Below are 27,189 nucleotides of genomic sequence, written 5' to 3' on the forward strand. Positions count from 1 at the left end.
TTTATTTCCTGCATAAATGCATAGGTTAATGTCAAGTGGAAACAATACCCTTTCAAATTGCTGTTAGAGCGAGAGGAACTCATTTAACCTACTGTTATTTAGAGTGGTAGCCATGTTAGTCTGTATCAGCAAAAACAACGAGGAGTCCTTGTGGCACCTTAGAGACTAACAAATGTATTTGGTCATAAGCTTTCGTGGGCTAAAACCCACTTCATCAGATGCATAGAGTAGAAAATACAGTAGGCAGGTATGTGCTATGTATTGTGACAGGGTCAGGCCAGATGGCTACAGGAGAGTGATAGAAGGTAGGTACATTAGCCCTGGATTAAGCAGGTCCCTTTTCCCTTAGTAAGATAATGGGCTGTTCCAAAACAATTAGAAAGTTGCTGGAACCAATTATGGCAGGCAGGCTAATTAGGACACCTGGAACCAGTTAAGAAGCTACTAGAAACAATTAGGACAGGCAGGATAACCAGGGCACCTGGTTTAAAAAGGACCTCACTTAGGTTAGTGAGGTGCGTGCAAGGAGCTGGGAGCAAGAGGCGCGCAAAGAGCTGAGAGTGAGAAGGCATACTGCTGGAGGACTGAGGAGTACAAGTGTCATCAGGTGGAAGGCCCTATGGTGAGGACAAAGAAGGTGTTGGGAGGAGGCCATGGGGAAGTAGCCCAGGGAGTTGTAGCTGTCACACAGCTGTTACAGGAAACACTGTAGACAGCTGTGATCCACAGGGCCCTGGGCTGGAACCAGGAGTAGAGGGTGGGCCTGGGTTCCCCCCATCTCCCGCAATTCCCTATTTTGATACAAGAGGAGTTGACCGGGATTGTGGGTCCCACCAATGGGGAAGGTCCCTGGCTTGTCCCCCAACGCACTAGGTTGGTCAGCAGAGACTGCGGGGATTGTTATCCTCCTTTTACCTTTGCTGGCCAGTGATGAGGTTAGCTAAGTGAATGGCAGGTTTGAGCCACTGGCAAAGGTGGCCAAATTGAGGGCTTCTGTGAATCTCTGAGGCGAGCAAATCCGTCAAGAAGTGCAGGACCCCCCAAGTCAGAGGAGGAAATTTGTCACAGCATTTATACCTGCCTATTGTATTTTCCACTCCATGCATCTGATGAAGGGGGTTTTAGCCCACAAAAACTTATGCCCAAATAAATGTGTTAGTCTCTAAGGTGCCACAAGGACTCCTAGTTGTTTTCACTGTTGTTTAGTTCGTGTTCCATTTAATGGAAATTGTAAAGAAGGGGACAGACAGATTATGGGTTGATGTTTGGACCCTGCACTTAGAGTAATAATAATACACAGTGACTACTCTTACATCTTCTCCTCACTCAGTGACTATTTACCCTTGTGACGTGACAGGGGCATTGAACTTTTGTCATCTTGGCCTACATCAAGTGACTGGGACAAGGAAGTAAAGTCCAGCAGACAAATCCTACCTTTATTGAAGTAAATGGCAGTTTCACTGTTGACTTCAATGGGGTCAGGATTTCACTGGTTTGTTACCAGCACTCCTGTGTGTGTCTAATCCTTGATCCACCAGATAAACAGCTTTCAGGGTGCTCTGCATTACATGGGCTGCTCTGAAGGATGGGTCTGGCCAGAGATGACCTTTTCCTGCTGATCGTGGTGGGCAGAGTGAGGGCTTTTCTTTTTTTTAAAAAAATCAGTGAATGTGTTCCATTGCCCTCCTAGCCTAGGTCTAAGAATTTATGAGACTGGGGTGAGACGAGAGGGGACACTTTAGAAATCATGCTTAACTTTGAAAAGTGGCTAATGAGTACATGAGGCAGTTTTACACGATTTTCTCATATGCATTCTATAAATACATCCTTGCAGTACTCTGACTCACCATGGCACATTGTTACATTAAGGAATATTGTTATTGGCTAAGTAATTATGTTTCCATATGCTCCAAGGGCCACAGGTGTTCATGTAAGTTTTTATTACTCTCACAAAGGAAAAAGAACTGGCAATTAGGAGCTATGACATTCTGTACATTCCCATGGGTCAGACACTCAGGGATTCAGCCAGGGATCCTAAATTCAGTTATAGCCATCTCTGAATCTCACTTTGGAGACCTTGGGTTTGCAATTGGGGAAGGGCATAATTCTCTGCTGCCTTATGCAGACTTTGTGCCATTGTTTACATCTGTGCAAAGTGGGTGTCAGGCGTACCAAACCAATGCATTTAATGTGCACAGGTGTTCAATGAGTAAACAAGGTACAAGACCATGGGGAATTAGCTGAAAAGTGCAGAAGAACACTTACATTTAAAGTGGAGAGGTAATTAAGTGGTAAGATTTTGATCCAGGTTTTTGGTTTGGCTCCTTGTAGAGGAACCAGAGCACTGGGTGGGTGTGAAATCTGGTGTCTATGCATAAATGGACAGTGTACCCTTAACACATGCAGTTATGATCAAGGATTTTATTTATAGACACAGTATATATTTTCCTCTTGATATGTAACTCCCATGTCATCATTCAGTTTCCTTAGGTAGTGGCTGTGATATTCTGATTAGAACAGGGACCTGGTAGTCCAGACTCTTCGATTATTTTCTCAGCTCCTCCACTAACATGCTTTGTGACCTGGAGTGAGTCACGGGCATCATAATTATTACATTTAGGTGCATAAATGTGATGCTTTATTTTTCAAGGAGATGAAATTCATTCACAATGTCTTCAGCTGTGTCCTTAGGCGTCTATTCATATGCTAGAGATCCTCAGATAAAGGGTATAGAATTGCTAAGTATAATGGAAAAGCATGATAATATGGGTTGCTAATAAAGAGAGTTCTCACTTTCTAAAAAGAAAAGGGGGACTTGTGGCACCTTAGAGACTAACAGATTTATTTGAGCATAAGCTTTCATGAGCTACAGCTCACTTCATCGGATGCATTCTCTCTGGATGTCCAGGTCTTTGTCTCTTTCAGTCAAACCTCACAACTTTTTCTGTAATGCAGGGGGTTGCTTATATATAATACTGAAATTGTTAATCTATGTAAGATACCTGTTTACAAAACCAAACTAAAACAAACAACAAGAATATAGGGTCGAAGATAGATTGGGTTATCAAAGGTGAACAGATCCCAAGGATCTACATAAAAGCAGCAACTTCTTCGGCAGAGACTGTGATACATATGGGATGACTTATCAAACACAAGCGTTTAAGCCAACACAGTTGGAGCATTGAAAAACCATTAGAGGACATCATGGAGAGAAAAGGAGCACTAAAATAAATAAATAAATAAATAAAGGCCAAATACTCAGCTGATATAAATCATATTCAAAATGACCGCGAGGAGGTAACCAATAAGGTATTGTAGAAGCTGTTTTGTTGCTGGATTGGTGAATCTAATTGTTAGAAATAACCTCCAGTTTTGGGGATTGTCTGCCCCATTCTTCACAGTTTGCCCTGATTGAGCAATCTCAGTGTGGGCCCCCCTGGAGCCCCAGCCACAGCTTCCAAGGGACATAAGGAATGCTCATCACTGGAGGTTTTTAAAAATACGTTGGACAAACACCTGCCAGGGATGGCCTAGGTTTATTTGTTCCTGCTATTGTGCAGGGGGCTGGACTTGCTGACTTCTCAAGGTCCCTTCCAGTCCTACATTTCTATGATTCAATGACTGACATTTAATTGAGCTATGGTGATTTATACCAGATGAAGACTTGGACCAAGAGCGAAGCTTCTGTCCTTAGTATTAAAAACATGTTTGATCCAGTGACTATAGCATTCTCCCCGCCCACCTCCCAGATTGTGGGAGAAATGAGAGCCTTAGTTGATTCCTGAATGTGCACCTCACAAAGGGGAGGAAACATCTCTCTTCCTCTCTCCCTGACTTTAATAAATCTGGTGCAACACCGCTGCTACACTTGTTTGTTTGTTTTTTAACCAGACATCTGCAAACTATCAGCATGAGCAATGTCAGAAAGAAGTGATTATGCATTTGCTATTCTGCAAGCGAATCCCTTCCTATAATTTGGGCAGAACTTTTTATATACAAAAAAGAAATATATCATAAAAAATGAAAGACAGAATATTTTAGGATATACGGAAAGCCAAATCAATTCTTGTTAAAACCTCCCCACATGGCTTCTTCTGTATTTTTAATTTAAAGTTATTTCTGTTGTTCCCATGTTCTAATTCACTTCATTGGCTTCTGGGCACCAATGGCTGCAACAACTATGTATAGTAATGTTTCTTAAAGCTACCGTCTAGAATAGGTTATGATTGTGATCTTGATGTTGTTTAACCAAAGATGACATTTCTCTGGCCCTGCTCAATTTTCTTTCTTTGTGCCTTTTCTCTTTGTGGAAAAAAAAAATCGTAAGAATGAAGCAGAACCAGAATAAATAGAATTGGAAAGAGAATAAATCAGAAATAGGCTTATCATCACAGAATTATTTTCACACCCGTCTGGTAATGCTTCCAGTGTCATATACTGCACTTGATCTGTATGTGCTAATTACCTCTGATTGAAACTTTGAGATATGTCTATATACACATTCACCAGACTCCGTACATTTGGCCCATACAGCAGAGTAAATGTATCATTTTCTTATTCTCAAACACACTTATTACAAACACATCTTTGTTTTTTGTTACCATACTGCCTGATTCATCAAAATCAGATTCAGAATAAGAATTCTATCAAAGACAAGTGCTCACACAAGGAATCCAAACATCTCTCTGATTCGAAGAGATAGATGCTGCTGGATTGCCTGCCTCTCTGTCCTCTTAAAAATCCTATTTTCCTTTTGCTTAGTTTGCAATCTGATAAAAATACATCAACTTTCATTTGTTTCCAAGTAGAAACTTATCTGAAATTCTCATGAGTTCTACATTACAGATGCCAAGTATTTCATGACAGGGCAAAAGAAAAAAAGAAAAAAAAGAAACAGATATCCTTATTTGCCCTACATGTGCTCATTGCACAGAACCACTCTGGCTCAGTGTACTGGTTTACTCCTTGTGTCATGTCCATTCTAGATGCTTCTATTTTGGAAAATTGAACATGTCCTCTTGCTGCTCCTTGAAGAACCATGGCTCCTTTTGGAGAATTGCCACTAACACAACAGCAGATTAATTTAAATTATGTGATATTAGAGAGAAGCTTCTGCTAAAATGGTTGAAAATAAAAGAGAACAGCTAAGCCACATTAGACATTCTTCTGCCCAACACAGGCATCTTAAAGAAGCAGTATGTTCAGAATCCATCTCTCAGCTTCATTTCATCTTAGTATTGATAATGAATAGAATCATAGCAGTGTAGGACTGGAAGGGACATCGAAAAGTCATCTAGTCCAGTCCCCTGCACTAGGCCGGATGACATATTATCTAGAACATCCCTGACAGGTGTTTGTCTAACCTGCTCTTAAAAAATTCCAGTAATGTAGATTCCACAAACTCCCTAGGCAATTTATTCCCATGCTTAACCACCCTGACAGGAAGTTTTCCCTCATAAATGTGCAGTGTCAGTCGAAAAAGCTAACAGAATGTTGAGAATCATTAAGAAAGGGATAGGTAATATAAGACAAAAGTTAACATATTGCCTCTATATAAATCCATGGTAAGCCTACATCTTGAATACTGTGTGCAGATGTGGTCATCTCAAAAAAGATATATTGGAATTGGAAAAGGTTCAGAAAAGGGCAACAAAAATTATTAGTGGTATGGAACAGCTGCCATATGAGTAGAGATTAATAATACTGGGACTTTTCAGTTTAGAAAAGAGACAGCTTAGGGGGGATATGATAGAGGTCTATAAAATCATGACTGGTGTGGAGAAAGTAAATAAGTAAGTGTTATTTACTCCCCTCATAACACAAGAACTAAGGGTCACCAAATGAAATTAACAGGCAGCAGATTTAAAACAAACAAAAGGAAGTATTTCTTCACACAACATACTGTCAACCTGTGGAACACTTTGTCAGAGGATGTTGTGAAGGCCAAGACTATAAGAGGGTTCAAAAGAGAACTATATACATTCATGGAGGATAGGTCCATCAGTGTCTATTAGCCAGGATGGACATGGAAGGTGTCCCTATCCTGTGCTTGCCAGAAGCTGGGAATGGGCGACAGGGGATGGATCACTTGATGATTACCTAAACAGAAAAGGAAGACTTGTGGCACCTTAGAGACTAACAAATTTATTTGAGCATAAGCTTTCGTGAGCTACAGCTCTGAAACTTGATGATTACCTGTTCTGTTCGTTCCCTCTGGGGCACCTGGCATTGGCCACTGTCAGAAGACAGGGTACTGGGCTAGATGGACCTTTGGTCTCACTCAGTAGGGCCGTTCTTATGTTCTTATGTAATGTTCAATATAAACCGCCCTTGCTGCAATTTAAGCCCATTGCTTCTTGACCTATCCTTAGTGGTTAAAGAGAACAGTTTGTCTCCCTCCTCCTTGTCACAACATTTTATGTACTTGAAAACTGTTATCGTGTCCCTCTTCATTTTTCTTTTCTCCAGACTAAACACACCTTTTTTTTTTTCATTTTTCCCTCATAGGTCATGTTTTCTAGAGCTTTAATAATTTTTATTGCTCTTCTCTGGACTTTCTTCTATTTGTCCACATCTTTCCTGACATACATGGCCCAGAAACGGACGCAGTACTGCAGTCGAAGCCTAATAAGCACGGAGTACAGCAGAAGAATTATGTCTCATGTCTTGCTTGCAACACTCCTGCTCATACATCCTAGAATATTTGCTTTTTTGCAACAGTGTTAGACTGTTCATATTTAGCTTGTGATCCACTGTGACCCCCCCAAATCCCTTTCTGCCGTACTCCTTCCTAGGCCGCCATTTCCCATTTTGTGTGCATTTTGTGTCCAACCGATTGTTCCTTCCTAGGTGGAGTACTTTGCATTTGTCCTTATTGAATTTCATCCTATTTACTTCAGACCGTTTCTCCAGTTTGTCCATTTTGAATATTAATCCCATCTTCCAAAGCACTTTCAATCCCTCCCAGCTTGGTATCATCCGCAAACTTCATAAGTGTCCTCTCTATGCCACTATCTAAATCATTGATGAAGATATTGAACAGCACTGGACACAGAACTAATCCCTGCAGGATCCCAATCTATCTGCCCTTCCAGCTTGACTGTGAAACACTGATAACTACTCTCTGGGAATGGTTTTACGTCCATTTATGCACCCACCTTATAGTAGCTCTGTCTAGGTTGTATTTCTCTAGTTTGTTTATTAGAAGGTCTTGCAAGACAGCATCGAAAGCTTACTAAAGTCAAGCTATACCACATCTACTGCTTCCTCCCCATCCACAAGGCTTGTTGTCCTGTCAAAGAAAGCTTGTAGATTGGTTTGACATGATTTGTGCTTGACAAATCCATGCTGTTACTTATCACCTTAGTGTCTTCTAGGTGCTTACAAATCTGTATAGATCTGTCTATCAAGGTATTTCTAATGCACCAGTCACCACAGTGCCAGACCCTCAGCTAGTGTACATTGACATATCTCCATTGAAGTCAATTATACCTTGAGAAAATGGCTCAAGTGAATCTAAGTGTGATGGCTGCCATACTAGGGATTGAACCGGGGACCTCCCAAGCTAAAAAGCATGAACTGCTATAGCTCAGGCTGGATGATGCTGTAACACAGTCTCTGTTGACTCATAACACAGTCTCTGTTGACTGGTCACCTGTAATAGGCATTTATCTGTGAATTACATAAGAACTGCTGCAGATGTTAACCAATTCTGGGTCTGATCCTCTGCTTGTGTAAATCAGCATAGCACCACTGAGTTCAGTACAGCTAGGCTGAATTAGACCAGCTGAAGATCTCACCCTATGGCTTAAATCTTCCAACCTGGATATTTCCGGATGTTCCTCAGAAAGCGATGACAGCTACAGGAATGAGTGATTTGACTGTCAGTGGAAAATATAGTCTGAAAGTGAAGCGATACCTTGGGTATGATTAATATATCATTGAAATCTAAAGTTAATTTTACATGAACATGCTATACCTTTACTTTGGAAATGTTTAATCCTTACTGTTATCTTAAAATTTGAAATCTATTCAGTTAAACAAAAATGGAGAAGCCATTTCAAGTATTGTAGCACAGTTATTGCATGATTGTCTGTTATGTAACTCCTCTGAAGCATGTGCCATTGGCCACTGTTAGAGCCAGGATTCTTCTATACTAATTGGACCACTGATCCAGTATGGAAACTGCTATGTTGTTTTGGTTGAAATCCTGGGGACCAGAGAAGATCTGTAACACAAGGAGGGGCAGATCAACAGCATGAGAGACAGTGTGTCTAGTGGATGAAGCACAAGTCTGAGGCACAGAGACCCCTGGATTAAAATCCTAGTTCTCACACTGACTCCAGACAAGTCACCTCGTTTTTGTACCTTACTTTCTGTGAACCTGGGAATCCCTGAATGCCTACTGGCAGAAGGCTCATTGCCTGAGGCACTTGACTTACGAGGAGAGGCTGAGGGAACCGGGCTTATTTAGTCTGCAGAAGGGAAGAGAGAGGGGGGATTTGATAGCAGCCTTCAACTACCTGAAGGGGGGTTCCAAAGAGGCTGGAACTAGGCTGTTCTCAGTGGTGGCAGATGACAGAACAGGAAGCAATGGTCTCAAGATGCAGTGGGGGAGGTCTAGGTTGGATATTAGGAAATACTATTTCACTGGGAGGGTGGTAAATCACTGCAATGGGTTACCTAGGAAGGTGGTGGAATCTCCATCCTTAGCGATTTTTAAGGCCCATCTTGACAAAGCCCTGGCTGGGATGATATAGTTGAGATTGGTCTTGGTTTGAGCAGGGGGGTGGACTAGATGACTTCCTGCGGTCTCTTCCAACCCTAATCTTATATGATTCTATAATACTCTAATTCATACCCGGTCTGACACACTCACTACCCCCAACCCACTGTTGTCATAATATGTATCTAAAAGGTGTCTTGTAAGGTACTGTAGGTAAACTGGTGACATGCTGGTCCCAAAAATCATTGCATGATGTATGTATGGGTTGTGTACAAAGACTTATAGATATGTGCTGGAACTATGTTCTTAACATGTCTCTGGGAGGCAGTGCAGACATCGAGCCAACCCAAGACAAAGGAACGTGGATTCTCCTCTCTGACTAGTTTGGTTATAGGCATGGGACAATGAAAGTACATTTACATATAAAGTAAACAAAGCCATCAAGCTAACAAGCAATGGAGGAGGAGTTTAGTGAGCTCACTGAGGGTCAGAGTCTGCACCCCAGGAAGCCTTCCTGGTTCTTGAGGCAGAGACAATGGACACTGGGCAATATAAGTGGAGCAAAAAGACATGTTAGTTATCCATCATATGGGGGCCACAGGGTACAGCAACCTCTGAGCCTGTGGAAGTTGGGTCCCTTAGCCTGGAGGGTTAGAGATGCTGTTAACCTGATGTAAGTAAGGAAACTGCTTAGGCAAAAATTGTAACTTGCTAAATTTAAGTTTTAATCAGTAGAAAGCATGTTTTGGTTTGTGTTTTTCCTAACCAGACCTGTATCTCTTTCTCTTGCTTAGTATCACTTAAATCACTGTTCTTTGTTAATAAACATGTTCTTTTTTTACAAAATCATCTCTGGGCTGTGTTTTAAAGTGAAAGGTGAGTCTTCAGCTAGCTTAATAGGCTGGTGCATACACTGTCTCACTGTAGGCAATGAACTTTATAATTTCTGTGAGTGTCCAGTAGAGGGACTGGACACTGCAGAATGACATCTCTGGGGAACTATGCTTGACCATATGTTATCTGCAAGGAAAGGTTTTGACTGGCAGAGTCTTGAGGCATTTACTGGTGAAGCAGACAGACTAGTGTGGCAGGGGAGCTGACATAAGTCTAATCGCCCGAAAAGCTCTCATCTGCTGAGGCATAGGGATAACACAGTGGCTTACAGTTCTGGGTATCCTGAACAGAACAACACCCTTCCTCAATTAATAAACCCTCAATAGCTGTGCCTGCCTTGCTGGGGGGTTGGGAAGATTAAGTATTTAATGTCTGTAATGTATGTGCAATTCTGATTAAATTAATGACATCAGATCTTCCAAGTGGCCCATCTCCAGTTTACTGCAATGGATAATTTTTGACAGACCAGCTTTGTGAGGCTGACAGGCCAGCACAGGTCAGCTCAGGTCAGAGTCTGGGAACAATTCACTTGGGAAGAATCTCAAAGACGTGTTAAGTGTATGAATTCACTTGTATCTTAGAATAGTCCAAAGGAATGTGATGGTGTTGTTCCACCTATCTGTTTCCTGTGATTCCTATCCCTTTGCTTAGTTAGCCTTACATCAAAAGGGGTATTGGCCTTTAGATGAGAATTGACTTAATGTGTGAAATTGCATGAAAACTAATGAAGGATTGTCCGGATGGCTGTAACCAAATGCATTATGTATAATTGCCCATCAAATGGGGTTGGAGCTTCAGAACTGTAAATGAAGAAACATATTACGTTCAAAGCCTAGGTCTTTCATGCAACAATGGAAAAATCTACAAACGTTATGTGTAGTTAACAAAGGAAGAGCCCATGCTGTGCTGAAAACACTTGCCAGGCCATTTTCAAATATAAGAAGGAACACTGGGAGCAATTCTGCATCTCTGGACTGATGAATTCTGACAGGGTGGAATTCTGAGCAAGTGGACAGAGGTCCCCAAAGCCATTCTGGGTAACCGTGAGAGACTTATGGAAACTAGCAGACGTTACATCATTGATTGCATTTGGACTACAAACTTACATTCACCTCTCCTGTATTTTACTCTCTCTCTCAATAATTCTTATTTCTTTTTCTTAGATAATACATCCTTAGTTAGTTTATTAGCGAAATTGGCTACACCATTCTCTTTGGTGAGACCAAGAGTACTCGTTGACCTGGGGCACGTGACTGGCCCCTTGGGGTTAGGAGTAACTCAAGGTGTGGTGAATTCTGGTTTTAATAACCTTTCATCATAAAGTCCAGTTTATCTGGGGGTCAAAGAGGGGCTGAGAGCTTCAGGAGATGTCCGTGGCTCTGTGGTAAGCTTAATATAGTAACAGGGTTCAGAGTGGCAGCCCTGTTAGTCTGTATCAGCAAAAAGAAAGAGGAGTCCTTGTGGCACCTTAGACGTAGACCTTGTGGCATCTGTACTCCTCTAAGGTGCCACAAGTACTCCTCGTTCTTTTTGCTTAATATAGTACTCCAGGAGTACACATTTGTTACTGGCTTGGTAAAATCTCATTATAGGATACACCACCACTTTGGGGTGTCTGCCCTGTTTTCTAACAGCCTGACCTGAGATTGTCACTCTCAGCTGTAAGCCACAGCAGACAGTGTGACGGGTGGTATATGGGAATTTTGGTTAAGCTGTGGATTTGGCGAAAACTGAATGAGAGCTTCAGGATCAGATAGACAGGATCACATTTTTAAAGGACAGTTAGCCTAGCTTCCAGTTTTGCACCTGCAATTTTGTAGTCGCAGATACTGATGTTTATATCTCTGACTAGTGGAACTAAGGCTAGAATCATATACTTAGGCAGCTAACTGCTTCACCTTTAGGGGATGCAATATTGCCTGGTCAATAGAACATAACTGGGAAGCAAGAGATCTAGATTCTATTCCTGGCTCTGAGACCTACTAGTTGTGTGTCTTTGGGCAAGTCACTTCACCTCTCTGTGTCTATTTCCTCTCCCTCCCTTTGTCTGTCCTGACTATTTAGCTTGCAAGCTCTTTGTAAGAGAGACTCTCTCTCACTAGGTAGTTGTATAGTGTCTAACACAATGGCCAAGATCTTAATTTGGACCTCTACACAGTACTATTTCTTTGGGGTGTTAATAAATGCCACTGTTTGTGCTGTAGTCATTTGCTCCTGCAAAACTCCTCTAAGTTGATCATGGGTAAGTTTAAACCCATGACCAATAATATATTTAAATACTATCTTTGTACGCTATATAGTGACAATTAAAGATTCGGTAATGTTTGTACAGAGCTCTGAATACATAAGGAGGTACATAAGTGTGGCTCTATATCTAGATAAGTCATACGCATAGTCTTGGTGTTGAACAGCTGTACAGATACTGTGGAGTCATTCCACCAGTTGTAAATGATAGAGTACAAAATGAAAAATCCCTTCACCAGACAAAATACCGGGCAATCACTGCCATGCTGTGTTATTTGCTGTTACATTCAGCTCAGACACTGGCCCAGTTTAAGTCTAGACAGCTCAGACAGAAAAAACAAGAGACAGAATATTAAGCAATTTAAATGCTTGTTTGTTTTTCCTCCCTTCCATCCCTTACCCACCTTTCCCAAGCAGTCACTAAACCAAAGCAGGTTTCAGAGTAGGAGCCCTGTTAGCCCTGGTCTACATTAGGAATTTAGGTCGAATTTAGCAGCGTTAAATCGATGTAAACCTGCACCCGTCCACACAATGAAGCCCTTTATTTCGACTTAAAGGGCTCTTAAAATCGATTTCCTTACTCCACCCCTGACAAGTGGATTAGCGCTTAAATCGACGTTGCCGGCTCGAATTTGGGGTACTGTGGACACAATTCGATGGTATTGGCCTCCGGGAGCTATCCCAAAGTGCTCCATTGTGACCGCTCTGGACAGCACTCTCAACTCAGATGCACTGGCCAGGTAGACAGGAAAAGAACCGCAAACTTTTGAATCTCATTTCCTGTTTGGCCAGTGTGGCAAGCTGCAGGTGACCATGCAGAGCTCATCAGCACAGGTGACCATGATGGAGTCCCAGAATCGCAAAAGAGCTCCAGCATGGACCGAATGGGAGGTACGGGATCTGATCGCTGTTTAGGGAGAGGAATCCGTGCTATCAGAACTCCGTTCCAGTTTTCGAAATGCCAAAACCTTTGTCAAAATCTCCCAGGGCATGAAGGACAGAGGCCATAACAGGGACCCGAAGCAGCGCCGCGTGAAACTGAAGGAGCTGAGGCAAGCCTACCAGAAAACCAGAGAGGCAAACGGCCGTTCCGGGTCAGAGCCCCAAACATGCCGCTTCTATGATGAGCTGCATGCCATTTTAGGGGGTTCAGCCACCGCTACCCCAGCCGTGTTGTTTGACTCCTTCAATGGAGATGGAGGCAATACGGAAGCAGGTTTTGGGGACGAAGAAGATGATGATGATGATGAGGTTGTAGATAGCTCACAGCAAGCAAGCGGAGAAACCGGTTTTCCCGACAGCCAGGAACTGTTTCTCACCCTGGACCTGGAGCCAGTACCCCCCGAACACACCCAAGGCTGCCTCCTGGACCCAGCAGGCGGAGAAGGGACCTCTGGTGAGTGTACCTTTTAAAATACTATACATGGTTTGAAAGCAAGCATGTGAAAGGATTACTTTGCCCTGGCATTCACGGTTCTCCTAGATGTACTCCTAAAGCCTTTGCAAAAGGTTTCTGGGGAGGGCAGCCTTATTGTGTGCTTAATGGTAGGACACTTTACCACTCCAGGCCAGTAACACGTACTCGGGAATCATTGTAGAACAAAGCATTGCAGTGTATGTTTGCTGGCATTCAAACAACATCCGTTCTTTATCTTTCTGTGTTATCCTCAGGAGAGTGAGATATCATTAATGGTCACCTGGTTGAAATAGAGTGCTTTTCTTCAGGGGACACTCAGAGGAGCCCATTCCTGCTGGGCTGTTTGCCTGTGGCTAAACAGAAATGTTCCCCGCTGTTAGCCACAGGGAGTGGGGAGGGTTGAGGGGGTAGCCACGCGGTGGGGGGAGGCAAAATGCGACCTTGTAACGAAAGCACATGTGCTATGTATGTAATGTTAACAGCAAGGATTACCCTGAAAGAGTGTAGCCACTGTTTTATAAAATGTGTCTTTTTAAATACCGCTGTCCCTTTTTTTTCCTCCACCAGCTGCATGTGTTTCAATGATCACAGGATCTTCTCCTTCCCATAGGCTAGTGAAGCTTAGAAAGAAAAAAAAACGCAATTGCGATGAAATGTTCTCCGAGCTCATGCTGTCCTCCCACACTGACAGAGCACAGACGAATGCGTGGAGGCAAATAATGTCAGAGTGCAGGAAAGCACAAAATGACCAGGAGGAGGGATGGCAGGCTGAAGAGAGTAAGTGGCGGGCTGAAGACAGGGCTGAAGCTCAAATGTGGCGGCAGCGTGATGAGAGGAGGCAGGATTCAATGCTGAGGCTGCTGCAGGACCAAACCAGTATGCTCCAGTGTATGGCTGAGCTGCAGCAAAGGCAGCTGGAGCACAGACTGCCACTGCAGCCCCTCTGTAACCAACCGCCCTCCTCCCCAAGTTCCATAGCCTCCTCATCCAGATGCCCAAGAACACGGTGGGGGGGCCTCCGGCCAACCAGCCACTCCACCACAGAGGATTGCCCAAAAAAAAGAAGGCTGTCATTCAATAAATTTTAAAGTTGTAAACTTTTAAAGTGCTGTGCTTAAAGTACTGTGTGGCATTTTCCTTCCCTCCTCCACCACCCCTCCTGGGCTACCTTGGTAGTCATCCCCCTATTTGTGTGATGAATGAATAAAGAATGCATGAATGTAAAGCAACAATGACTTTATTGCCTCTGCAAGCGGTGATTGAAGGGAGGAGGGGCGGGTGGTTAGCTTACAGGGAAGTAGAGTGAACCAAGGGGCGGGGGGTTTCATCAAGGAGAAACAAACAGAACTTTCACACCGTAGCCTGGCCAGTCATGAAACTGGTTTTCAAAGCTTCTCTGATGCGTACCGCGCCCTCCTATGCTCTTCTAACCGCCCTGGTGTCTGGCTGCACATAACCAGCAGCCAGGCGATTTGCCTCAACCTCCCATCCCGCCATAAACGTCTCCCCCTTACTCTCACAGATATTGTGGAGCACACAGCAAGCAGTAATAACAGTGGGAATATTGGTTTCGCTGAGGTCTAAGCGAGTCAGTAAACTGCGCCAGCGCGCCTTTAAACGTCCAAATGCACATTCTACCACCATTCTGCACTTGCTCAGCCTGTAGTTGAACAGCTCCTGACTACTGTCCAGGCTGCCTGTGTACGGCTTCATGAGCCATGGCATTAAGGGGTAGGCTGGGTCCCCAAGGATACATATAGGCATTTCAACATCCCCAACAGTTATTTTCTGGTCTGGGAATAAAGTCTCTTCCTGCAGCTTTTGAAACAGACCAGAGTTCCTGAAGATGCGAGCATCATGCACCTTTCCCGGCCATCCCACGTTGATGTTGGTGAAACGTCCCTTGTGATCCACCAGAGCTCGCAGCACTATCGAAAAGTACCCCTTGCAGTTTATGTACTCGGCGGCTTGGTGCTCCGGTGCCAAGATAGGGATATGGGTTCCGTCTATGGCCCCACCACAGTTAGGGAATCCCATTGCAGCAAAGCCATCCACTATGACCTGCACATTTCCCAAGGTCACTACCCTTGATATCAGCAGATCTTTGATTGCGTGGGCTACTTGCATCACAGCAGCCCCCACAGTAGATTTGCCCACTCCAAATTGATTCCCAACCGACCGGTAGCTGTCTGGCGTTGCAAGCTTCCACAGGGCTATCGCCACTCGCTTCTCAACTGTGAGGGCTGCTCTCATCTTGGTATTCATGCGCCTCAGGGCAGGGGAAAGCAAGTCACAAAGTTCCACGAAAGTGCCCTTATGCATGCGAAAGTTTCGCAGCCACTGGGAATCGTCCCAGACCTGCAACACTATGCAGTCCCACCAGTCTGTGCTTGTTTCCCGAGCTCAGAATCGGCGTTCCACAGCATGAACCTGCCCCATTAGCACCATGATGCATGGATTGGCAGGGCCCATGCTTTCAGAGAAATCTGTGTCCATGTCCTGATCACTCACGTGACTACGCTGACGTCACCTCCTCGCCCGGTATCGCTTTGCCAGGTTCCGGTGCTGCATATACTGCTGGATAATGTGTGTGGTGGTTAATGTGCTCCTAATTGCCAAAGTGAGCTGAGCAGCCTCCATGCTTTCCTTCTTATGGTGTCCGCACAGAAAAAAGGCGCGGAACGATTGTCTGCCGTTGCTCTGACGGAGGGAGGGGCGACTGAGGACACGGCTTACAGGGTTGGCTTCAGGGAGCTAAAATCAACAAAGGGGGTGTCTTTACATCAAGGAGTATTTCAGGCAGGACTTCACGGAGGGTTCCAATAAGAAATGGTGCACCTAAGTTATCGTTCTTATTGGAACAAGGAGGTTAGCCTGGCCTCTGATTGATACATGGCTAGATTTACCTCGCTGCACCTTCTCTGTGAGTGACTGCAGTGTGACCTAGAGGAATGAGTCCCCTAGACAGGGGAGGAGGCAAATGAGTACAAAACAAATCTGGTCTATTTCTTGTTTTGACCCACTCCATCTATCTTTTACATCTTTGGCTGGCAGCAGACGGTGCAGAAGGACTGCATGCCATCCACATCTCATGGCTGCTCGGCAGAAGATGGTACAGTACGACTGCTAGCAGTCCGTATCGCCTGCCTGCTCACCATAAGACGGTTCAATAGGACTGACTGCAGGACTAAAGAGAATGACCTGGTCAAGTCACTCCAAATTTAGTCCCTGCGCCCATGTCTGCCCAGACGCTCCCAGCCGACGTGGCCAGGAGCACCTCGGACATGATGAGGACGACTACCAGTCATACTGCACCGTCTGCTGCCAGAAGGCAATGGGTTGCTGCTACTGTGTAGCAAAGCCATATCGCGTCTGCCAGCACCCAGGAGACATAGGGTGATGGTTACCTGAGCGGGCTCCATGCTTACCGTGGTATGGCGTCTGCACAGGTAACTCAGGAAAAAAGGTGCGAAACGATTGTCTGCCCTTGCTTTCACGGAGGGAGGGAGGGAACGGGGGCCTGACGATATGTACCCACAACCACCCGCGACAATGTTTTAGCCCCATCAGAGTGCTCCATTATGACTGCTTTGGACAGCACTCTCAGATGCCCGATTGTTTGCCGTTGCTCTGATGCAGGGAGGGGCGACTGAGGACATGGCTTACAGGGTTGGCTTCAGGGAGCTAAAATCAACAAAGGGGGTGTCTTTACATCAAGGAGTATTTCAGGCAGGACTTCACGGAGGGTTCCAATAGGAAATGGTGCACCTAAGTTATCGTTCTTATTGGAACAGGAAGGTTAGCCTGGCCTCTGATTGATACATGGCTAGATTTACCTCACTGCACCTTCTCTGTGGGTGACTGCAGTGTGACCTAGAAGAATGAGTCCCCTAGACGGGGGAGGGGAGGAAGCAAATGAATACAGAACAAATCTGGTCTATTTCTTGTTTTGATCCACTCCATCTATCTTTTACATCTTTGGCTGGCAGCAGACGGTGCAGAAGCACTGCATGCCATCCACAACTCATGGCTGCTCGGCAGAAGATGGTACAGTACGACTGCTAGCCATCCTCATCTCTTGCCTGCCTGGCAGAAGATGGTACAATACGACTGCTAGCAATCCTCATCTCCTGCCTGCCTGGCAGAAGATGGTACAGTACGACTGCTAGCAGTCCATATCGCCTGCCCGCTCACCATAAGACGGTTCAATAGGACTGACTGCAGGACTAAAGAGAATGACCTGGTCAAGTCACTCCAAATTTAGTCCCTGCGCCTATGTCTGTCCAGGCGCTCCCAGCCGACGTGGCCAGGAGCACCTCGGACATGACAATGACGGCTACCAGTCGTACTGTACCGTCTGCTGCCACAAGGCAAGGGGTTGCTGCTACTGTGTAGCAATGCCGTACCGCGTCTGCCAGCACCCAGGAGACATAGGGTGACAGTTACCTGAGCGGGCTCCATGCTTGCTGTGGTATGGCGTCTGCACAGGTAACTCAGGAAAAAAGGCGCGAAACGATTGTCTGCCCTTGCTTTCACGGAGGGAGGGAGGGAACGGGGGCCTGACGATATGTACCCACAACCACCCGCGACAATGTTTTAGCCCCATCAGGCATTGGGATCTCAACCCAGAATTCCAATGGGCAGCGGAGACTGCGGGAACTGTGGGATCGCTACCCACAGTGCAATGTTCCGGAAGTCGACTCTAGCCTTGGTACTGTGGAAGCGCTCCGCCGAGTTAATGCACTTAATGCACTTAGAGCATTTTCTGTGGGGGGACACACACTCGAATATATAAAACCGATTTCTGAAAAAACGACTTCTATAAATTTGACCTTATTTCGTAGTGTAGACATACCCTTAGTCTGTAGTCGCAAAAAGAAAAGTACTCCTTTTCTTTAAACCAAAGCACTTAGTAGAGAACAAAAGCCCCATCTTACCCATCTCATGGAAAACAAACAAACACCTCTGAGATTGGCGTACTACAGTGCATTTTTTACTGGGCTGCTTAAGGGCCAGATCTGTCATTAACACCAGTACAAATGCAGCACTCAGGTTACAAATTTTAATAGCATATAGAAAATGTGGCTCTGTTCAGAAAATTAACTATGGGAAAAGGGCGCCCTCGCACTCAGACCTGATCCTTGTGTGTGTTTCAGAGATGTAGCTGATGACTTTATCTGACAAAAATAAATGTTTAATTTTCTCACTTCTGCGTTGGCGCTGCAGATATGGGCACAAGCTGGAATCTGTGGCCCTGATTCTGCAAACATGTACATGCTTCTTATATGCACTGTAAATTGTCCCATTACATCATAATGTTAAGCACGCGTTAAAGCGTTTGCAGGATTGGAGCCTAAGACAGTTCAGTTTATGATTCCCATCCCACAGAGCAGATGAGAAAAATGTAGTAAGGAGAAAGTGGGGCTTCTTGAAATTTTTCAAAGTTCAAAATTGGAAAAACAAATCCATGTTAATTGACAAAAAAAGACAGTATTTTTTGTTATTTCCGTCCCCTCCTCCCACCCCCCCCCGATTTTTCAACCAGCTCTAGAAACTGAAAGGAGAGTGTAAAAAGGCATACATTAAAGAAGGCCATCCTTCAGGCATAGAGAGAGAGACCACAGCAACACTCAGGGCTTGTCTACACTACCAGCCGGATCGACAGGCAGCGATTGATCCAGCGGGGGGGTCAATTTATTGTGTCTAGTATAGACGTGATAAATTGACTGTCGATGGCTCTAGCATTGACTCTGGTACTCCACCGCAATGGGAAGCACAAGGGGAATCGGTGGGAGAGCATCTCCCGTCGACACACCACAGTGAAGACACCGCGGAAAGTAGATCTAAGTACGTCGACTTCAGCTACGTTATTCACATGGCTGAAGTTGCGTAACTTAGATCGCTCCCTCTCCCCCTCGTAGACAAGTAGACCAGTCCTTAGGCTTTGATCCTTCATCCACTTATACTCTTCTTTCAAGCACTTCCTGAAAGCAGAGTGCCCTGTCATACCAGAGCTCCCCCTATTGGAAGCTATCATAGTGCACTCTACTTTATAGATCAATTTTTTTCTGTTACTTTGGTAGCATATTACAACACCTTATTTTTTTTAAAATGCTCCTATTTAACTAGATCAAATTGAATGGAACTAATTAGACCCATACAACCCTTGAATGTCGACTCACCTTTGTTTAAATTGCTTTAGCTTACAAAAATAGATTACTGAATTAAACTCGACCCATTTAAGCAAAGTTGCGGGGGATTTTCTTCTCCACATTCCCTACTACTTCCTGCTGTCACTGTTTTATTGCAGGATGGACATCATTGACTGATAGTGAGAGCAACATGAGGACTAAGACCAACATTTGCCTTTCATTCTTGTTGCAGGCAGGAGGAACTATTAAAAAGGCTTTGTTTCACTAGTGAAAAGTCGTTTGCTGGTAAATACCTGGGGGGGGAGGTATTTTTTTCTCTCAGGTGAATTACTAAACTCCCCATGACAAAGAGGGCTTTTTTCTTTTATTCCCCTCATGGCAAAATTGGGGGTAGAGATGGAAAACACAATTTCCCCAGCGGCATCGTTTCAGAAAAATTGCAAGGTGGGAGGTGCAAAGTTGCATCAGCATATATAACATTGTATGTGATTATATTATATCCTATGAAGTTGGGGGAGGAGGGTATAAGAGGGGAGCCTATAGACCCATGGACAATCTCGGGGAAACAAATGCCCCTGTTGCCTCATAGCAAATGACACCCTGGCATTTCACTGCTGTTGAATGGTTTTTGCTCATCTTTTCAAACCAAGGGCCACATTCTGTTTCATTGCCATGCTGTGAACCTGTTCAGAGGAGGTAGAGTTCATGTTCGCAAACCAGACAGGCAGATGCCTGTTGTGTGACAGCTTGCTCTGACTGTGCTATCATATCTAGGCTTTTATTCATAAATAAAACATTTGATCAGAGGGCACCTCAGCTAGATCTTAAGCTAAATCCATATTCACGACAAGTCTGTAAATTGCAGTTCAAATACCAACCCCTTATGCATTCCTAGCAGGGACAGCATTTGTACTGTACTCCTTCAGTGCCATTGCATGAAAGCCTTTCACACTAGAGAAGAATCGTATGCACATCCCACGGGGGATAGAGGGGAGGTTGGAGAAACAACCAGACTTGACAGTTGGGTTAATTAATAAGTAAAAATTGATTTTATTAAATACAGAAAGTAGGATTTAAGTGGTTCCAAGTAGTAACAGACAGAACAAAGTGAATTACCAAGCAAAATAAAATAAAACACCCAAGTCTAAGTCTAGTACAGTAATAAAAACTGAATACAGATAAAATTTCACCGTTAGAGATGTTTCAATAAATGTCTTTCACAGATTGGACACCTTTCTAATCTGGGCACAATCCTTTCCCCTGGTATAGCCCTTGTTCCAGGTAGCTAGGGGATTTCTCATGATGGCTCCCTCTCCTTGTTCTGTTCCACACACTTATATATCTTTTGCATAAGGTGGGAATCCTTTGTCCCTCTGGGTTCCCACCCCTCCTTCTCAGTGGAAAAGCACCAGGTTTAAAGATGGATTCCAGGTCAGGTGACATGATCACATGTCACTGTAAGATCCCCAAACCTTCATTCCTCCCAGCCTGACTCACAGGAAGGCCTGCCTGCAAACAGAGCCATCCACAGTCAATTGTCCTGGTTGATGGGAGCCATCAAGATTCCAAACCACCATTAATGGCCCACACTTTACATAATTACAATAGGTTTCAGAGTAGCAGCCGTGTTAGTCTGTATTCGCAAAAAGAAAAGGACTCCTTGTGGCACCTTAGCGACTAACCAGTTTATTTGGTTAGTATAATAAATTGGTTAGTCTCTAAGGTGCCACAAGTACTCCTTTTCTTTTTTATAATTACAATAGGCCCTCAGAGTTATATTTCATATTTCTAGTTTCCGGTACAAGAGTGATATGTTTGTACAACTAGAATGACCACACTCAGTAGATTATAAGCTTTGTAATGATACCTTACAAGAGACCTTTTGCATAAAGCATATTCCAGTTACATTATATTCACACTCATTAGCATATTTTTATACCATCATATAGAGTGTGTCACACCCACATCAAGGAGGAAGAAGCATGCTTCAGCATTGAAGAGAGGCCACAGAAAAGCTAAGGATTCTTCAGGCCTTCCATTAATTGCCTATGGCACATGTGAAGCAGCACCCCTGGCTTCAGGAATTGAAGCTGGAGCCTCTGGGTGGAAAATGAAGCATGATTTACTACTGCCTGAGCTAAAGGACCAGTGCCATTGGCTTGAAGGCAAAAGCAGACTCATATCTGTCTTCCTATGGCCAAGCTCCCAGAGGAGAACAAAAGCCAATACTCTGAGGGTGGTGCTCAGAAGGGGGTGAGGTGCATTTCTCTCTAGTAATATGTCCCCCGCTTGTTCCACCGATACCCTTCTAAGTCTGCTTCCTCCCTGTCTGGGGATGCCTGACAGTACAAAGAGCTTCCCACAGGGCCAGGGGAGAAGTGTTCTCAGGGCAGCTGCCCCTGTATCCTGTGTGGGTCTAGGAGGAATAATGTGGTAGGATCTGGCCTTGGATTTTTATTTCTTACCCTTAGCATTCCTAGGAAAATTAACCCCCTTAAGAGACTACCAGCCCGACCCTTTGTATTGCCACAAATTGCCATTGACCTCCCATTTCTTATCATCCTCTCAGAGAGATGAGGCCTGGATGTCACAACTATCCACCCAGCCACCACTCACTTGCAGACAAAAAAAATGTTAAAAGCCACAGATTTGCATTTTATTTATTTATTTTAAAGGTTAGAATCCATGACTCCCCAAACAACTGTGCTAAATGTCCAGATTTACTATGGAAGACATTTAGCACCATTTGCTGTATTCTTCATAACAGTAGGCAACAGCCCACACAAAGAAGCCATTACAGGGCATGATATGAATGTATATGAGCCATTCACAGTGCTAGATAATGAATCTTTTATAGCACAGGACAGGTAAGAATTCCTGGTGAAAAGTAATTCTCACACAGAATTAAAGGGAAAATTGTGAGCAATCAGATCGATGCAGAAGGGAAGAGGTGGGTGGAAGGATGCAAAGTGTCTCCTCTTGCAGAATCTGGTCAATGACACTTCTTGCACCTACCACAGATAATGGGTGGGGTTGTTACCACTAGCCCTCCAAAGAGGATGGCAATAGGTGAGTGGGAATCCAGGCTCCCATCCCACTCACCTCCCTACCCCAACCAGTAGAAGGGGTTAGCTACAGGGAACATAGCAACAGCCAGGCCCTCTTTGTGCACCAGCCAAGGATCTGGCCTATTGTTCTTCCCTGAAGCAAGATGTCTCCTGGAGTTCCCAATAAGTGGCACAGCTCCATACTGCTCTCGGGCACAACAGAACCCAAAGGTTTTCCTATATAGATGTTAAGCCAGATATTCAGCTGCTGTACATTGGAGTAGCTCCACTGAAGTAAGTGAGGGACTCTAATTTACAGTGACAGAGGAGCTGTCTCATCTTGTTTAAAAATACCCCAGGAGTTAAATACATTTTATGGACAAATGGCCTACCAGGATTCAGAGAAACATTTGGCTTTTATAAAATAAAAGGCATATCACAAAGTTAACAACATGTTTATTTCCCCCAAGTTTCTGTTGTCTAAAATTGGACAGTATGTGTAAATGGAAAGCAAATATTCCACACAAAGGCATCAACATAAAAATTCATACTTTGCTCTTGTGTTAGCATCGTCCACTGGAGGATCGCAAAGCACTTTGCACACATTAATGAATTAAAGCTCAAACTTTGCTGTGAGATAGATACGGAAGATTTGAGGCCCCATTTTACACATGATCCTAATTGTGTTCCCCATTACAAAGGTAGGAAAAAAAAAACAAATGCTTTGATCTTGACCCCACTTTGAGTTTGGGGGTTTATATAACAGGAACCTGGATCTGAATCACCTATCTGGGGCTTTGCAAAAACTGAACCTGGCTGAAGAGTTTTGGCAAACCCCACACCAGCCCCTATACGCCCATCAACAATACATCACTAGAGAATTTAAGGGGAAAATTATGCCTTCTGACTCTCTCTCCAACACAGGGTTTTATGCTACCACCCATCATGATAGTATCTGAGCATCTTCCATGTGTGTTGGTGATGCCTTGGAGTTCAAGGATGATTGTCTTCTAATAAATGATAGCCAGTTATCACTGGTGGATCCACAAGTGACTAATGAGACCAATCAGGGATCCACAGAACTTATCACAGTTGGGGCAGATGTTTCCTGGTAGAAGGGGCTGATCTGGATTGTTGAGTCAGGTGGTGACACATTCTTTCCTCCTTTCTTGTTTCTCCATTTCTTGTTATCTTTTTGGGGTCTTGACATGCTGTGATCCTTGCCACAAGGTCCTTCTCCATTTTAATGAGTCCAAGGGCTTGGATTTCGCAGAAGTTTACCTTCCATGTAAAATCAACAGCAGTATGGAAGACCCACGTGGAACCCATGGATTGTCAGCACTACTTGGGATGGATTTTTTTTTGTTTGGTTGGTAGGGTTAGGGGGCAAAAGGGGATGCCAGAGTTGTGTCATTCTTAGGATAGAAAGTCTTTTTAGACTACCTCCTAGCAGGGGGAGGAGGTACACCTGTGAAATACTCTTCTGGTGCTGAGTTGGAATAGGTTAGGATGCAGTTATGGTTGTATTTCTGAATTAGTGTAACCGGGGCTTATTGTGTTGTAGGGGCTGGTCTATGGCACTGCCTCCACACAGACATACCCCTTCTGCAGCTGCCAGCAGCTCAATGATTATTTGTATTCCCGTAGCACCTAGGAGCCACAGTCATGGATGAAGACCCCATTATTCAAGGTGTGGTAGAAACATAAGATGGTCCTTGCCCCCAAAAGCTTACAATCAAATTAGTGCCCCTTCTCCTGCTGCGCCCCCACCCGTCAGCCTAATTATGACTGCTCTGTGCAGATGTCCTGGAGAAAGAATCCTTGTCACTTGCACAGAACCAGGTCTAACTGGGTCCTTGCAACATGAACAAATATTCTCAGTGGCACAGTCCACTCTGCAGCACTTCAGCAGAGGAAGGATTCAGCTCTCACTGAGCCACTCACTGCACAAATTGATAGCATTGCTCACTCTAAAGAATGCACTCAGGTTCTGAATGCCTGACAGACTGTAATTTATTACAGCAGTAGGCACCTTTAGGCCGCATCATGCTGTTTTACAGTATGCCAAACCTGTCCACAGATTCTGATCTTACAAACTAGACAGAAATGCCAGTGAATCATTGTCTCTTTAGTATTCATGGCAAGAAGTTTTAGGTGACAGTTAACCTGTTAAAGGGAGTGAGATTTGCAAACAAACACATTCGGTGCTACGTGATCCCATTCAGTAATATGATCGTGAAGATGTAAGCAGGATCTGAAGGAGTTCTCCCCTGACAGCTAGTGATGAACTGGGGAGGGGAAAAGCCTTCAGGATGAGACTGTATTTACATGAACACGCCCACTCTGCCTACATATCCAGCAGACAGAGCTGTGTTGTCAAATTAAAACTCAAGATAGCTACATCACTCAATCCAATGTTTAAGAATCTGAAGTGCCTTCCAAAATTTGAGAGGGATGAGGTGTGGCACATGCTTTCAGAAGTCTTAAAAGAGCAACACTCCACTGCGGAAACTATAGAACCCAAACCACCAAAAAGAAAATCAACCTTCTGCTGGTGGCATCTGACTCAGATAATGAAAATGAACATGCGTTAATCCTCACTGCTTTGGATTGTTATCAACCAGAACCCATCATTGGCATGGACAAATGTCTTCTGGAGTGGTGGTTGAAGCATAAAGGGACATGTGAATCATTAGCGCATCTGGCACATCAGTATCTTGCAACGCTGGCTACAACAGTGTCATGCGAACGCCTGTTCTCACTTTCAGGTGACATTGTAAACAAGAAGTAGGCAGCATTATCTCCTGCAAATGTAAACAGACTTGTTTGTCTGAGCGATTGGCTGAACAAGAAGTAGGACTGAGTGGATTTGCAGGCTCTAAAATTTTACATTGTTTTATTTTTGAACACAAGGGTTTTTTGTACATAATTCTACATTCGTAAGTTAAACTTTCATGATAAAGAGATTGCACTACAGTACTCGTATTAGGTGAATTGAAAAATACTATTTCTTTTGGGGGTTTTTACAGTGCAAATAATTGTAATCAAAAATAAATATTAAGTGAGCACCGTACACTTTGTATTCTGTGTTGTAATTGAAATTCATATATTTGAAAATGTAGAAAATGTTAGAGAGCTTATTCCTTCACTCTCCCACTTCCCTGGTCCTTCTCACATGAACAGAGAGCAACAATACCCGAAGTCCGAAGGTGCAAACAATTCGATGTTTATTGGAGTGAACTTTCAGCAAGCTTAAATACAAGTTCCTTTTCCTTATTTCCGAATCCCAACTTACTTCCTGTTTGCCCCTAATTTATATAGTAATATTCTTAGCTATACCTTAACCAATCATTCTACTAAAATTTAACTAACCAATCCTAACATATTGTAACATGATTATGTAACCAATTATATCCCACCACCTTAATTAGTTTACACCCAGCAAAATTAATTATACAGCAGACAGGAACAACCACAGAACCAGACAGAGATTATACAGACAAACAATAGCAAAGTGGGAACTATAATGGCAAGACAATACAGAAGTGAGGATTTCACATCCCAGTATTGATAAGTGAGTTCTTGCCAGACAGGATGCTATCAAACTAAGTTTTCTTTTACATTTTCTAGGCACTTCCCTTTCTCTGGAGCTGATAGGCACTATCAGGACAGCATTGTATTCCTAACAGCCCAATAGCACCTTCTTTCCATGTGACTACTTTGGAATGTGAGGATGTGACCGGTCGCTTTCCAGCTTATGGCTGCCTCTGTCGCTTAGCCAAAGGCCTTAGACTAAGAACAGGGCCCCAGACTGTCACAGTAAGAGAAGGACCTTACACCGGCAGACAGTGATTTTGATTCTTTCTTTTATACCTCTAACTAGCCAAGTGATAAGAATACACCTAAATTCTTAAAGTACAGGCCTTTACAGACAGGCCTGAATATCTATATCCTAACAGAAAACATCCAAAATATTTAAATAAATGGTATTCTGTTATTGTTTAACAGTGCAATTAATCACGTGATTATTTTTTTTGATCACTTGACAGCCCTAATCAAAAGTAATGTTAAGCAGGGATTTATTTATGAACTGTCCAGATTCAGGACGTCAGAGAAAGTTTCTAAAACTTGTGGGTCAAGGTAAATATTTAGCAAATGAAAATGCTAATTATGGAATATATAGAAGAGCCTATGAATAGAGCTGGCCAGGATCTGTTTTTTTGTGTTCCATGAAATTCTTTCTCTTGCTCTCACTCTCCCAAGTTTTTGAGGTTTTGCTGGGGGGGAAAAAAAAGAGGACAGCCCAAACTCAAAATTTTCAGTTGACCATTGAACTTTTATTAAAAATGAAAACTTGAAAAATTTAATAAAAAGTATGGGCATTTCCCACTGAAACTTCCATTTTCATAAAAACAAACCAAAAATATTTGTCCATCATTTCCTCCCTGCCCCCCAAAAAAAAGTTTAAAAAAAATTGACTAACTCTGTAGGGATAACATAATCTGGTTAGCAAACCTAACTTTTAGAGCCAAGAAATTTCACTGATATATCATAAAGTTGAAGATTAAGGAACACATTTCTATAATCTATTACAATATAAAAACTCACATTAATGTTAATTATGGTTACGAAGCAGTTAAACACCCAGAAATCAGTTAATGTAAACATTAATGTTGAATTTAGGCATTATAGGACAATCTTTAATGATTC

The sequence above is a fragment of the Lepidochelys olivacea genome (assembly GCF_965140295.1).
Source record: "Lepidochelys olivacea isolate rLepOli2 genome assembly, chromosome: 4".
NCBI lineage: Eukaryota > Metazoa > Chordata > Testudines > Cheloniidae > Lepidochelys > Lepidochelys olivacea.